Source organism: Zootermopsis nevadensis, unplaced genomic scaffold, assembly GCF_977971745.1.
Source record: "Zootermopsis nevadensis isolate Lab colony 2312 unplaced genomic scaffold, Znev_1.0 Znev_ptg000022l, whole genome shotgun sequence".
Classification (NCBI taxonomy): domain Eukaryota; kingdom Metazoa; phylum Arthropoda; class Insecta; order Blattodea; family Termopsidae; genus Zootermopsis; species Zootermopsis nevadensis.
In genome coordinates this window covers 25,198,565-25,213,959 of record NW_028259154.1, presented here as the reverse complement: position 1 = coordinate 25,213,959, position 15,395 = coordinate 25,198,565, and the positions used below count along the sequence as shown (strand labels likewise).

Below are 15,395 nucleotides of genomic sequence, written 5' to 3'. Positions count from 1 at the left end.
ACGCTAAGTCAGTTACTCAACTGAACACGGCAATGGAAATTGTGTGACATCCCCAAAGTTCTCAACACAAAAATTTATTTTCTTCTGTTTCTTTTTTTAACTGAGTTTTAGAAGAGTGGCAACGCTGTAGCATACAAAATAACACATTCTTGATAATATTTATATCACTGCATTGCGAAACCCCTAATACTACGAAAGTATCAAAAGCCTAAGCTCGTCTAAATACTACTTAACAATCCAGTTCTTACCTCAAAGGAAACACAACATTTCATAATTACAAAGACCAATTAGTATGATAATAACACGAAACCTATTAATACAAGAGGTCACAAAGTACAGATTGTGAGATCAAATGGCACAATAGTTACCGGAAATCAGAGTTTCAAACTAACAACCACTCCAAGCAGACATGAAATTGGAAATTGGAGGTACAGCTTCGGTCATAAACCTTGGAAACACGGTGGTGAGCGCTGGATTGGAATCCCAGTCGCTTAACCTCAAAGAAAAGAACCGCGGCAGGCAATGGATAAGAGACTGGGTGGGCTCGCGAAACTGCTGTTCTATAAAGGACGGCGAATTTCTTGGCTGGATGAGCGTATTGTTAGCTTCTCAAGAAGGACTCTGTTCTACGAAGTTAGTTACGATAGCCGTCCTTTATGTGGTCTGCACTGCACCGTCACGTGTTGGAGGCAGGCTGTAGGATGGAACAAGTCAGCATGGCTCGAAGCTCACTGAGACTAGTCTTCTTTGTATTAGCACAAACTCTCTGTATTAAAGCAACGGAAGCTGATGGACGGGATTAAGGGAAGACAAACATTAAGAAGACAAAGGAGACCAGGACTTGGCGCACAGACAATTTCCGGGATTTCCTACGAGGATGATAAATTCAATGCTGCAAATACAGTCAGAGCCTTAGAACCAAAACTGACTTATTCCTACAATTTAATTTTTATATTTTTATTTTCAATATAAAATTAATACAGATATTTGCAACGAGAATTATGGCGTTTCGTAGCGCGAATGCGGAAGATGAAATATCTGTAAAAAAATTATGGTTAGAAAGCTTGAGGAGAAGAGACCACTAGATGGAAACATAATATTAAATGGATCTTGGGAAAGCAAGAATGGAATGGGAGTTTTATGTAACACGTGTGTCCAAACACAGATCTAGTTGTCAACCTTACATCTACTTCAAGATGGGTCGTTTGGAGCCTATCAAAATTAAGTACGCTTACTGAGAAGGATTTACTTCCTACAAAATACACAAAAACGATACAAGGTCACACGGCGCCACAACCCAGAAGACTGGGCCCCGAAAGAACCTCAAATCTCGCAATTTGAACGCCGACTTGCAGCCCCTAACCTCCACCTGAACAGCAGAATAACCAGATCCCGCCCTCTGGCCCTCTGCCATGAGTAGCGAATACGTTCTCGGAATCATCTGGGACCCTATGACGCCTTTACGTATTCAAACGTCACACGTTCATCAACCCACAAGGGCATTCGTTCCACACATCGTTACCATTAGCTCGCCCTCTGATGTTCACCATTCAAACGACTGAACACATGGGTTTGATTGGGCACACATGCGTGCATTTCCACATTTAATACGCAGTTAATGTTAATAAAATGTAATCTCGATTTTCATGGGATTCGTCTTTGTCAATGACCGCTGCTTTTATTTCCAATAATTTTATAATTTTCGGTATGATGGAAGTTTAATGGTACAGTCCGTCTACACTCAATGGCGCCAGTCAATGAACCTACATAATAAAGCCTGGACTTCTGATCGCGTTGCTTGAATAACGTTCAAAGTGTCTATTCTAAGCTTCAAAGTCCGTCAAACAGAAAACCATGTACATTATACGGGAGGTGTAAGATAAATGCATGTTTAGAATACATTTATTTTATACTGAAACCTGAGCTTGTAACATTTTGTAGGACTGTGTGTGTGTCCCCTAAAACTGTTGAACCGAATAAGAAATTTTAATGTAATTTGGTATGAATATTACGCCATCCAATGGAAGGCCATAAAATTCCGAGTGATGAAACACGCATACTAGACCAACATTTAGATTTGGTTAAGGTAACGTTTCGCACAGTGTAAACATTACAATATGGCAGAAGTAAAACTATTTGAAGGTTGCAATACAATACAACATGTACAATAACAAAAACATAATTCACTCTAAAATTAATACCTGGACATCAATAGCGGCTATTCTATAAGTTAACTACGCCAGTATGATATAACTGCAGATATATTCCGCAATTTTTTTTTCAGTGTTCTGTCTGACGACAGGTCCATATGAACAGGATCCTTCCATCCTTTTCTCGGACTGGGACCTGTTCATATACATTCTTGGCAGATGATCCAGAAGTGGTTTGCCATTGCCTTCTTCTGTGTGTGAATGGAGTAATTGTTGGGATGCCACGGAGGAAAACTCCGTGTTGCCTAGACCACGGCCTTGCCCAACACAAGTTATAAATTCGGGCACCGCCGGGAATCAAACCCGAGTAAACCCAGCATAAGACAAATAATCTCCGAATACATTATGAAAAGTTTCTTTCATAAGAACTCGATCCAATAGACAGCAGAAGAGTCTATTTACTAAAACTGCGGCCGGGTGGGTGCAATCCTAATAGAACGGAAGGCAATCTCACTAATGCTTTGTGCTGTAAAACAGGAGGCAGTGTGCTGTGGTCGAACCGTGTCACGTCCTACTCGTATTGGCCAGCAGTTGTATTGCTTTTGGTCAATATCTCCCAGAGCAGCCGTCCGCATGAGACGTGGACAATGCCAAGCTAACCCCACGCACTGCGCACGCGTCAGAAATCCTCATTTCAGTTCCAAGTAATTAGTCCGAAACATAATTAAAAGCGGAATTGTGGCACAATATGTATACACCTTCAATCATAACCCACAGTGTATGATATTATCGAACGGTTGCCATAATTTCCACATAAAAGAAAATAAACTGTTCAGAAAAAAAAACTGCATATTCACGGTATTGTCAAAAAAGTTTCTGTTTCCAACGCACTCCATTTACCAACGCACGCAGATAACAATGGCGCCTAGAAACATATGCCACCTGTTTGGCGCCTATTTATTTATTTAGTGTTCTGTATGACGACAGGTCCATATGAACAGGATCCTTCCATCCTTTTCTCGGACTGGGACCTGTTCATATACGTTCTTGGCAGATGATCCAGAAGTGGTTTGCCATTGCCTTCTTCTGTGTGTGAATGGAGTAATTGTTGGGATGCCACGGAGGAAAACTCCGTGTTGCCTAGACCACGGCCTTGCCCAACACAAGTTATAAATTCGGGCACCGCCGGGAATCGAACCCAAGACCAGTAACTCTAGTGGACATAATCCCTAGAGTTTCTTTAAAAATACCGTTTTACTCTGTAAAGCACTTGTCTTCCAAGGTAAAATGCCAAATATTTCTAGTCTCTTCATAAGGGCCACCAACATAGAGCATTTTTTATCAATGATCCACTGCATAATCCAAACCAAAGGCATCAGAAAGAAAGTTCATCAAAGGCTTCCAGACGTACAGTAGCAGTATTTCAGGAAGACGCTGGAATTTATCTCACAACTTCCAATTTAAAGTTAAGTTCCTTTACAGTGGAGAGAGAAAAAAAACACACGAGAAGCTTTGAAATTCACGTTTCTTGTCACTATTCTATGCCAGAGAAATAATCCATTGTGCAGAATCCTTTCAAGGATACACATTCGGTAAGACACACAAAAAAAACTCTTTTTGAGCGAATACGAAGGTACATCAGAGCCATCCACTGGTCCAGACAAATTTAGTCCACATTCTCAACCATTTAATTATATTCCAAAGAAATTAAGTTATAACAAATTTGATAAAAGGCACGATGAGTAGAGAAAAAATAGCAAAAAGCATCCTATCGACTTGTAAAGCAAGTGATAGGTTTCGATTATCGATATTTAAACATTCTTATATTTCAGAAACTTGTTCTCCCAGTGCATATATGCCATCTAACGAAAGTATCGATGATCAAACCGATAGAAATTATCTTTGAGTTTTCTAAGATTATATTTTTTTTTGCACTGTGCAGTACGCTGTGCCATTCGAGATTTCCCTACTTGCATAACTTCAATTTAGACAATCTTATAAATATACCGAGTGGCTATACCCGTATTTAATGTGAAAATTTTGTGATTAAGAACGTGTGATTCATGAATATACGTGTCTAAAATGGTGACTTCTGGCATCATTCATTGAACTGAAACTGATTAAATTTGGTCCTTATGCCATTCCATACGTAGCATATCCGAGCTCTCGCAGTTTAGAACTCCGAAATCAATGTGACGGGATCTTGACGGAACTTCGTAGCCGCGAGATGTCAGAACGATGACGCACCCACTGTACCCAGATTCACTATGTAAACTTTTTTAAGTAGGGTCTGAATTTGGAGAAAAGCATTTTAAGAGTGCAATTATATCTTCTAAATAAGATATCAAAAAATCGTGAACAGTGCATTAACACTGTAAACACCATGTTATTGCGATATAAATTATTGTTAACTTTGATTCCCTTACCTAATAAGTGCGTGTTTAATATACTATAAATTTTTGTTGTAATTATGATACAAGGATACGGTATGTGGAGGATAATTCATTTATGTAACATCGACATGAATTTGATGAATTATCCCACACAAACGATATCAAAGTCGGATATGAATGTTAAAGCTCTTTCTGTTACATAACATTACTACGTGTGATGTGCGCTTTACCGTCATACAGACGCCACGGAAAAGCGAATACATTAATTCCACTAAAGAAACACAAGTTTTGAATGGTTTTGTAGCTCGCTGGCTTGTGTTGCAGTATTCGTAACAAAACAGTGTAAGCGTTATACCGGATGAAATGCAAACGGATTAACACAAATCTGTACAAGTCCCATTAGAACAGCCCCCACCCCCACCCCTCACCCCCAAGCTTTATATCCACTGACGTTACTGCAAAATCTAGGGGTTCTTAAATAAAGCAACGACTGCCAAAGCCTCCTCAGAAAATATACTTAGAGATAAGAACGTGACATCTGTAAATATGTTAGCACAAATAATTCAGCTGCCCTAAACACTCGTCCTGATCTTAGGCCTATACAAAATTGTCTCGTACAATGTTTCTCAGTATCTGGTTCAGTTACCAGGCAACCATAACTGGTTTCTATAATGCAAAAGTGATGTACTTCCGCGTTCGTTACTTGGAAACTGTTTAATTTATGAAGCAGCCATTATGCGGCCGCAAGGGGGGCGAGTAATACATAAATAAATAATATATTTTGCATTTTATTCTCTAAATTCTTTTATAAATTCTTTCAAATTCTTTAGTGTTTCTTTCAATCATTTACTTACAGGCCGATATGTACATCTAATAACACCTTCGCCCAAAAATGGAAAAACAAACGTAATGAAACATCACCAAAAAACTACAGAAATCATAATTGAGTTTTAAGTTCTTAGATATATTTTACACCTGATGATGGTTTTATAAAAACTGAAACATGTTGTGTAAATGTTCCGAAATGTAAATCGATCAATCGATATGGAACATGAATGATATTTTATTATCTTAATTATAAGAAATTTTAAATATTGTGATCAGACGGATTAAAATAAATAATTGTTATAATATTCACAATATGACGCAATTACACTATCTTATGAATAAATAAATAAATAAACCAGCAAAACTGCTCAGTGTCTTGATGCTGGTACTATAATGACGGTGGAAACTTAGGCTCAGCTCTGGTATCGAAGCCAGGGGTCTCATGGAACGAGAAAATCTTTGTTTAGCTTTATGTTTATCCCAAAATTAGAATAAGATAGCATAAACTGAAAAACGGCTGATTAGACGAGACCTGTGGTGGCATTTTGTAAGGAAGGCTGTATAAATAAATCCCAAATCTGAGGGTGGATTTTCCTTAATTTAATATTCCGGCGAAATACATTTATACTTAAAATTCAATAAAACGCAAGGAACTCCTTGGCTAAATGAGCGACTGTGAGCTTCTCAATAAGGACTCTGATCCGTAGTTTTAACTGAATGGCCCACGGACAGCTTCTATCAATGCTTTGGTCTGTACTGAGTGAAACAGGGCGTAATACAGTGACTGACAGCACAACTGATAATTCTGAAAACGTTCCGCTTCGTACATATCAAACGGGCTCTTTGTTTCTATGTTCAGATCCACCTGTTACGCAATTAGTTTACATGCGTATGTCAACAATTAACGACAAAGCAACGCATTCAAATTTTCATATTACAATTACAGTGTAGTTCAGAATGCAGATAACAAACATTCTTCTTAATGGCAGATAGTTTTAAATATTCTGAGTAAACAGTCGCGGACAAGAGACAAAGTGCGACCCTCAAATCTGGGGTTTGGGGGGTTGAGAGGCGGATAACTGACGGTAAAAACTAGCAAATTATACGAAATATTGCACAGGGACTACATAATATATTAGTCGGAACCTTTAAAAGACCCCTAGGGCAACCTAACCATAGATGGCAAGATTGGATTTTAGGGCATAAGATTGTGGACTGGGTTCGTCTGTCTCAGAATCTTATCCTGTGTCGAGCTCCTGTATACATAATAATAATGAACCTTCCAGTTCCATAAAAGGTGAGAATTTCCTGACTAACTTCACGTTATATCAACTTCTCTGCTCCATGAAGTTACTTGTAAATAAAGAAGCCCAATGATGGTACAGTCTGCAAAAGACCATCTGGAAAACGTGTTGTGCAAACTGTTTCATTTCACTGTCAGTAATTCGGACATAAACCACAAACCGGTTCAAAATGTCTGCGAATACGCGCGATGCAGGAAAGCCCTCAGACAGAATCGTCTCTGCATCAAATGCTCCTCACTAAACTTCAGCAGGAACGGGCATTTCTTTGCGGTCGTGGACCCCAATTAATTAACGCTCTAGCGGAGGGCGGGCTAACTCCAGAACAGATTGGTGGTAGGGGTGGGGGGGGGTGTAGAATGAATTACACCGCCTGCTGCACAATGGAGCTTCGTGCACAAATGAATCATATCTGCAAACTTCAATAACCAACCCACGAGACAATAAATTACAGTCACATAGTCACGCCCACCCACCGAATGCCGGCTTAGTCTTACGGATCCACAGGTAAGCTCGGAGAGTGGACGTAAAAGTTTCGAGAAGCCGTACAGGCGTTCTTTAAGTCAGATAAAAGTTTACGACATTCATAAAGAAAAACAGTGTCACCTCGAGTGAAGAAAATGTACACAGGATGAAACAGTAAACGATCGTCAGTATCGCTTTAAAACTATGATCTGAAACGTTCCAGGGTTTCTGACCAGACATGCACAAAGTGTAATTTATGAACCCTCTTTCAAGCAGAGTTGCAGGCACTGTGGGATATATTAATTTACTTAAAGTCCTCTCGACGAAGGCTACATATACGTTCAATTATCTTAAAAGGTGCGCCCAATGGGGAATGGCTAAGGATTAAATGTAGCTCGTGGTGAATGTAATCCACGAAAAGTAGCGCAGGACCTCAAGATCCCGAACTTGGATAGGCATAACCAGGCAGAAATCTCGTCGCGGAAACTGGTTGGAAAGGAAACAATTCATTTTGAGAACTGCAGTTCAGACAAAAAAAATGCTGTCATTTGGAAATTCAATGGGTATATCTAGGCACTAATATTATTGAGCAGAACTGCCTCAAAATACCACTGCGCGCAAAGAACGCAAACATGGTAAATGCGTATCATATGAGAGTCGTAATATATAAAAAAAAACGCAAATTCAAACGAAACGAAATTAATCCGAACCAATTTCGAGATTAACAACGGAGAATTCTGACGTGCACAAGTTATGCAGAGACAAATGGGTGAATGATGAATTGGAAAAAAATTTGAAAGTAAGTGGTCAAGGTCTATTTTAAAATACTTCCCCAAAGTTGTGTTAAGAGGGACTCAAAATAAAAAATCCACTTTCACACTACATAACCTCAATAGTCGAATCAACGAATCCATGAACTAGTATAAAATACCGATACAATTCATATTTCGTCACCGTCGCCATATTTGGTTTCGTCGTGTGTATGCAATGATGTGAAAACATTAGACTTAGTATGATATCTGTATAATGAACATGGTTTGATGATGCCTAATATACAAAATTCAGCCGCAATAACTTCGCATTTATCTTGGATTAACGGACCAGTAGACACTGTGATTTGGTGCCACAGCTATCATCACTATCCTTGAGTCAGACGAAACCCTCTGATGACTTCGATAAAGCCCTCCACCCCAACAAAAATAAAACCTCTCCCCAGGCCACTGTGCTGCTGTAATTGCAGTGGGGGAATCCGAGAGGCTGCTAATCCTCGATTTGTTTCTGTGCAGAAGCGATCAAGCCTCTTAACTGCCTATCGCTTCCTCGACCCAGCAGCGCGGCAAGTTCTGTAATCCGTGGATCGAATTCCGACGTCGGCCAAACCTGATTCAATCCCTAAGTCGAAAATCAGAGAGCGCCCTCAAGAGCTACGTTTAGTTGCCAAGCAACCGGAAGACTGCGTAATTAAACTGTGATTAATATGAAATCACCACCGTCAGTCTCATCATCAAATTCAAGTCGTAGATACATTGGCTTCTTAAGGATTTATGCAATTACAAACCTTATCAGGCAGCAGGCAAACCACATGGGAGTCAACAAAGTTATCAACGTGATACGTGGTGAATTAAATCACAAACAAGCATCAATACCCTCGACAGTATTCCAGTGACACTTGCTACATGTCCAGCCCATCTCATGTTGCTTAAAGTTGAAATATTTAATTTTCATTCAGCATAAATGTCAAGTGTCCAACCCCAAGAGTAAACAAATTTGTATTGGAGATATCCGTCTTCTGGGTTATTGCGCTGTGTAGTCTGGTCGATGTTAGCCAACGTTTCGGAGGTCATTACTGCCTCCATCATCAGGGCGATGAATATGCCAATAGGGTGTGAGGAGCTGGATTTATAGGCCGGGAAGTGAAAGGTGTAGCCTGCCCCGAGCCAATGGGAGCAGGTATGGGAGTGGACCAATGGTAGCACGTGGGCGAGAGTGGGAGAGGGAGAGAAAGTAGAGAGAGAAAGGTGAGTTTGGTTGGATGGCTAAAACTTTCACTTCCCGGCCTATAAATCCAACTCCTCACACCCTATTGGCATATTCATCGCCCTGATGACGGAGGCAGTATGACCTCTGAAACGTTGGTTAACATCGACCAGACTACACAGCGCAATAACCCAGAAGACGGATATCTTCATACTCACCGCTGTGAGAACCTCAAGTCCTACAAATTTGTATTGGTTCATCATGTGGAAGACAGTAACTATAGCAACACCGCAGTAGTAGTATTTGTTCTGGTTTCGTATTCAAGCAATTATCAGTTGATTCAACGTCAGTAAATAGCCAGTTTAACAAGCATACGTTTCCATTCCCCACATGCAACCGTTGTGTTCACTCTTCATACGCAGAAGCTGTATTTCCCATAGTCAAATTGCGGAGACTGACTTTGAGAATTCAATTTATACCTCTACCACTCGCTTATTTTATAGGCGTTTATACAGTGTATTCTATTAGTTATAAAACAAAACACATTACATCAATTTTACGGGGGGTTTCAAACACAAACGTAATATAAATGGATGTCACGTGAACATCAAATTCGAGATATTTTTACAAGCATCGATTGTGTTACAAAGTTAATTACATTTGTGTGACATTCAATTAATTGAGTGTCAGGAATCAGATAGACAGCTTTTGTTTTGTGAAATTATAATATGGTATCCTCCTCAACCCCCCCACCCCCACCCCCTCAAACCGCATGAAATTGCTATTCTGGAATGATTTATAATTCACCTGCACTTCCTAAAAATGAAACGTGTATCTGCGTTGTCAGCGAAACAAATCGCTTACAAGCAATTTGGGTTTACTGTCATACCCACCGATGACATTTCTGTGATTCCACTTCATATTTTATATACCCTGTGTCTTCTTCTCTGCTAACCTAACCAACCAAAAATATTTTGTCTTTATAAAAAGGCAAATATTTAAACATACACACTTTTGTTTTCTACGGGTGTAAAACGTGGTAATATGATACTAGAACAATTACGGAATGAAAATCTTCAGGATTTTCACTCCGCCAGATTTTTTATGGTCAAACAACCTCGCCCAGCTCACCCTGAGCTGGGCGAGGTACGCGGCACACGTGGGAGACTTGAGTGAGAAGTGCGTTCAAAATTTTAACTGTAACTCCGGAACAGTAAAAATCACATGAAAAACCACGGAATAGATGAAAGGATAATATTACAATAAATCTCGAAGACACAGAATGTAAGAACATGGAGTGGCTTCATCTGGTTCCAGACAGCGACCAGTGTCGAGCTCTCTTGTACCAGATAATAAACCCTCTGGTTCCATTAAAGTAAAGGAAATTTCCTTATAACTGAGCGACTATTAAATAGCTTCTAAAGAAGGATTTTGCTCCATAAGTTTAGTAGCCTGATCTTCGTGTTGTATTAATTAAACAAAACAAAAATAAAAGCTTCACCAGTGACTTTAAATGCAAAAAATTAACATCCAGTTACAAGTATCCACCTTTTATAATTTAAAATTCTTCCTTCGGTCTTGCCTGTGATGTCCAGCAGCTAGAGGACTGAGGTAGCCTCGTACAATGCATTATTAAGCTACCTACGTCAGCTGGGTTTTAGTCGATACGCAACCACACGGCCTAATACACAACGCGATGGATTTTGTACTTAACAGGATTTATCAATATGCCAGCCGCGACCGTGCATAATGAAATCCTTTCGTTTTACAACCTGGTCCTAATGATAAACAAAGAATAATTAATGCTTGTTTTCCGATTCACATTTTATATCTGTTTTTCATCTCTCCCAAGTGGTTCATTTCCCAATATAAACTCATTACTGGCGTTTCAAAAATCATTCTTCGGAGCTGTCGTACGCAGCAGATTACACTCGTAACAAGCAACAAATTTAATACTTCTGAAAGCATTCTTTTACTGCATTCTATCCAATGTTGAATCCCGCGAATTTAAAGCAGGCACATTTGCATCGACTGCAACCCCCCCCCCCCCCCCCGGGCCCCGCGTGAAACTTCAGCAAAGTGAATGTGCATGTCGAGGGAAGCAAGTCCGCCTCTTAATCATAGCGCCAGGCCCTTCTCCCCTGACACACACTGGATTACCCTGCGCCCTAGGGACACTCCTCTAAGGGAGCATGCACAACTAAGGCCACATTAAGTTATCTCCAGTGGCCGTAAACTTAACTTCCCCCTTAGTACTCCACCTATTTTATTAACAGCGCTCATTAACAACAAACCACAGCCTGTCTCTCAGTGTATGCCCCGATGTTCCTCATCAGGGCGATCGGTGTGATGATGAAGGAGACAAGAACCTCCGAAACTTCTGCCAGACTACACGACGCAATATCACAGAAGACAGCAGCCACCTTTCGTACTCATCACCATGAGAACCTGAAATCTCACCTGTTTCGACGCGTTCGCTGGTTATCAAATTAAAGTCGAATGAGAAAGATTATGAGAGTGGATTCAAAGAGCACATTTTCAAATTATAAATTAAATAAAATTCCATTCAATGACAGCGACATTGTTCGGAAGGAATGAATACGGTGGAAAAGAATTCTCTGGAAAGGAAATTTTGTTTTCTGAGAGAGAACTACAAGACCTGCATTACGAAGTCGTTTCGAGGCCTTGAATTATGGGTAATGACAAAACACAAATCAGTCGAAAGCAGCCGAAGTTACAGGGAACCCTTAGCTCGGTCCAGCTCTTCGAAACAAGAAACACGAGGTTAATTTTTCTGTTGTCACACATCACGGCCAGCTTAATTAAGTGCGGATTGCACAATATCCCTGCGGATCCAACTGGATGCGAACTGAAGCTGCATTCCCACATTGTCCTCTACAGGTCAATAACCGGAACACAGACACCGGAAATGAACCACAGCCCAGTGAAAAACAAAGTTTCTTGGCTATTAACTACACAGGGAATTTTTAAACGAAACATGTAGCTTCGAAAAAAATATCAATTTGATTTATTTTCAACAAAGCGGGCTCTTAAAATAAATAAAACTAACCACTCAAAGTCGTTTAAACTACGTTTTTATAAGTGTCTGCATAAGACACGACATTTTATTTCCTTATAACCTATAATCTGCCCGCAGTATCGTTTCCCATTTTTCAATACTCCACCACAAATAATCAAATTCTCTTCGTATGTTCTCTTCAATATTATCAGAATAAGAAAATCAATATTATATGGGACACGTATGTAGCACGCATAGTAGAGACGAGTTCCTACACAACCTTTGGTGGTAAAACCCGAAGGGAAGAGACCACTGGGAAAAACAAGTCATAGATGGGACAGTATTAAAATGGATCTTAAAGTAACAGGGTGTGGTCTAGAGTCATCTGGCTCAGGACAGGGTCCAGTAGCTGGTACTTGTAAACACGGCAATGAATCTTTCGGGTCCGTAAGAGGTGGGGAATTTTCTGACCAGTTGAGCTTCACAAGTTCAGTTCTGTTACTCGATGTTCACGTCTCATTCAAGCAAAGCATCTCCAGAGTTTTGGTCGCGCAAACAATTAGGTGGCTAACCGCAGTCCAGCCCGCATGACCACGCCACTGTGTTGCAAATTCATTGTTCAGACAGTTGGTTTAACACCACATTCATCGGATTAGGGTCGTAGTTGCTGAAGTAGGTTAAACTCTTTAATGGAAACATCGTTGTTAAACGGATCGGGTGGTCACTTACTAACGCGTATTTGGGTTGAAACTGAGGAAATGACGCGGCTGTCCTAAGGCATTTCCTTACATTTGTCGATTCCATAAAACGGAAGTCTTCGGCCTGATTATGTTTTCTCCAACACAATTTACACAGAATTTTGCTGGAAATACCCCACGGCTTAAATGACATGGTAGACAGTTTAACGCCGTTTTACTCTTTCAAGCACGCAGTTCGTGTAAACAGATTTCAATAACTGAGATCTTACCTCAAAGAAAACACAATGCAACTCCATTACGCACATTAACAGATTAACCGTGTTTAGGGAATAAACAGATGTTCATTCCGAGAATCACAGTAAAATCAAAAACACACACACAGTGGAAAAAATATACAGTGTTACTATGTGTTTAAAGAACGTGGTGCATATAGTAACCACTGTGACTTAACTATTAAACATTACACGACATATGGATAATATTTACAGGGATATCTCGGTCAGTACAGTGACTAACCCGTGGACTAAAAGACCTGCGTTCGATTCCATGCAGATGTATGGAGTTCTCTCTTCGCACCGCGTCCAGACCAGCTCTCGAGTCTACCCAGTCTCCTATCAAATTGATACTGTGTAATAATTCTCAGGTGGTAAAGCGGCCGGAACTTTAATATGAACACTAACCTGCATCTGGTGCTGATATTCTCTGCGTTTGAGAAATTCGGTCCCTTCTGGTGCTACTGGGTAAGCATTTCTCATCCCTTCCAGACTAAGTTCCAAGCCTACAATATTCTCATTGGTCTAAAGACCCTAATAACACCTGGCGATGGGTACAATTGATAAGGGTCCCCTATACGCAGTTTCTCCAGCATTCTGATCTTCAAGGTCTAAATATCCTCGTCAGCACCTGTTCTCGGTCGCCCTAATCTACGTTATTTCCACAAACAGGTTTAAACTAGAGGTGCCATCTACAGAGAAGCTCCTTTATTAGATCTTAAACTCGTGTTTGCCGCCCATTTGTATAGAGGCGCCGAGAAAGGAAGGGCTGAGAGAGAGAATCGATCCACGACCTGTCTGCTGCGTGGCACTGACGAATGCCCGCGTTCTATCTCTAGCAGCCACTCCCCCGCCAGATAACTACGATCCCTCGTTTCATTTTAAGGGTCATTAGACGTGGATTTAGAGGAACAAAGCTCAAGACGTGCACTAACGCTGCGTCTTCGAACGTTTTATGAAGTTCGGGCAGACGAAACAACGAACTTTGGAGATGATACTTCATTTAAGAGTTCGGTTCCAGGGACAACCGAGGCAAGATTACTCTTCTGAAGATCCCTGAATTGAAACTAGGAACCCACACCACCAAATATTTTTAAGTCGTCACCAACCGAGGTATCGCCTGCAAACACTACTTTGAAATACGTCACTGTCGTTTTGCCATTTTTATTACTGATTCCCTGTTTCTAATGACAATGAAACCAGGTGTCTCCTTAGTAATCTTCATGACATAAACAGGGAGCGAAACGTCAGCTTCGACGACAATTCTGACAACTGCAATTTCCACATCAGAACGGACAGCAGAGACAAGCGAATGCTCGCACACACAGAGAAGAGCTACTCATAAACGTAGGTTTCATTTAAATACGTTTTTAATTAGCCTGGAATGAGAAAAAAACATGACAAGTTTGTAATGAACGCCGTGCATTCTCGGCAACTTCTCCGCCACGACTGCGTTGCAGGTAGTCTAACCATATCGCTGCAGGCACCGGCTTGTCTCTGGATGAACGGATCAAAGAAGAGTGAGTGGGTATTTAGTAAGCATGTCAGAGATGAGAAATTAACACAAAATGATTAACGAAAAAGCTGAAAGAAAGTGACAGCTGGAGAGGGACAGGTCAAAATGTCGTTTTTAAAGATCGACCTTAAAAAATAGAACATGAAGATGCAGAGGATTCAGGTGGCGAACGACAGGGGCCAGTGGCTAGTTCCTGAACACCATGAGAGAGAGAGAAGAAAGAAAGTGGGGGGAGTAGCGATAAGCACTACTGTTATAAATGGGGGAGGGGTATAAAGTTGGTTGTGGGCTACGAAGGTTTCCAGGCAGTGCCCGCTCGTCCTTCTGGTATGAATAAGTTTAGTGAGGACAAGGGATTTAGGAGATAGGATGGGGTAAGAAATAGGGTAGGGGGGAGTTGATTCGGGTCTTTGCGTTAATTTTGAATTTTGATATTGGCCTTGGGGGTGGCGTTAGGAATAATTTACGTTAATTTGGGGGGGGGGGGGCTACTATAGAGCGGAATTTTGATATTACTCTGAGAGGGCTGCATGGGAGGCATGCAGAGCAACGTGGAATTTGGGTACCAACTCAGCATTTGCTCTAGTACCGAGGAAAACCACGGAAAACCTTGGTCGAGTTCAAACACCATGAGTCGCGTGAGGGTTGTAGCTCCTAGGGGCGCGGACCCCTGAGAGAACAGTTCCGCTATTGATCCGCTCTGCAGAGCCACGTCGGTTGTTGTCCATACAAGAATAGTATAGGGTGTTTCACTCCCATTCCCGACAAGATGGTTC

General features: G+C 40.8%; 1 protein-coding gene across 1 annotated transcript in view; it reads right to left on the bottom strand.

Moving 5' to 3' along the window:
- The window catches only part of Appl (amyloid-beta-like protein), a 118,202-nt gene that overhangs the window by 70,010 nt on the left and 32,797 nt on the right, over positions 1-15,395 (bottom strand). The gene's annotated exons all lie outside the window — the stretch shown is intronic.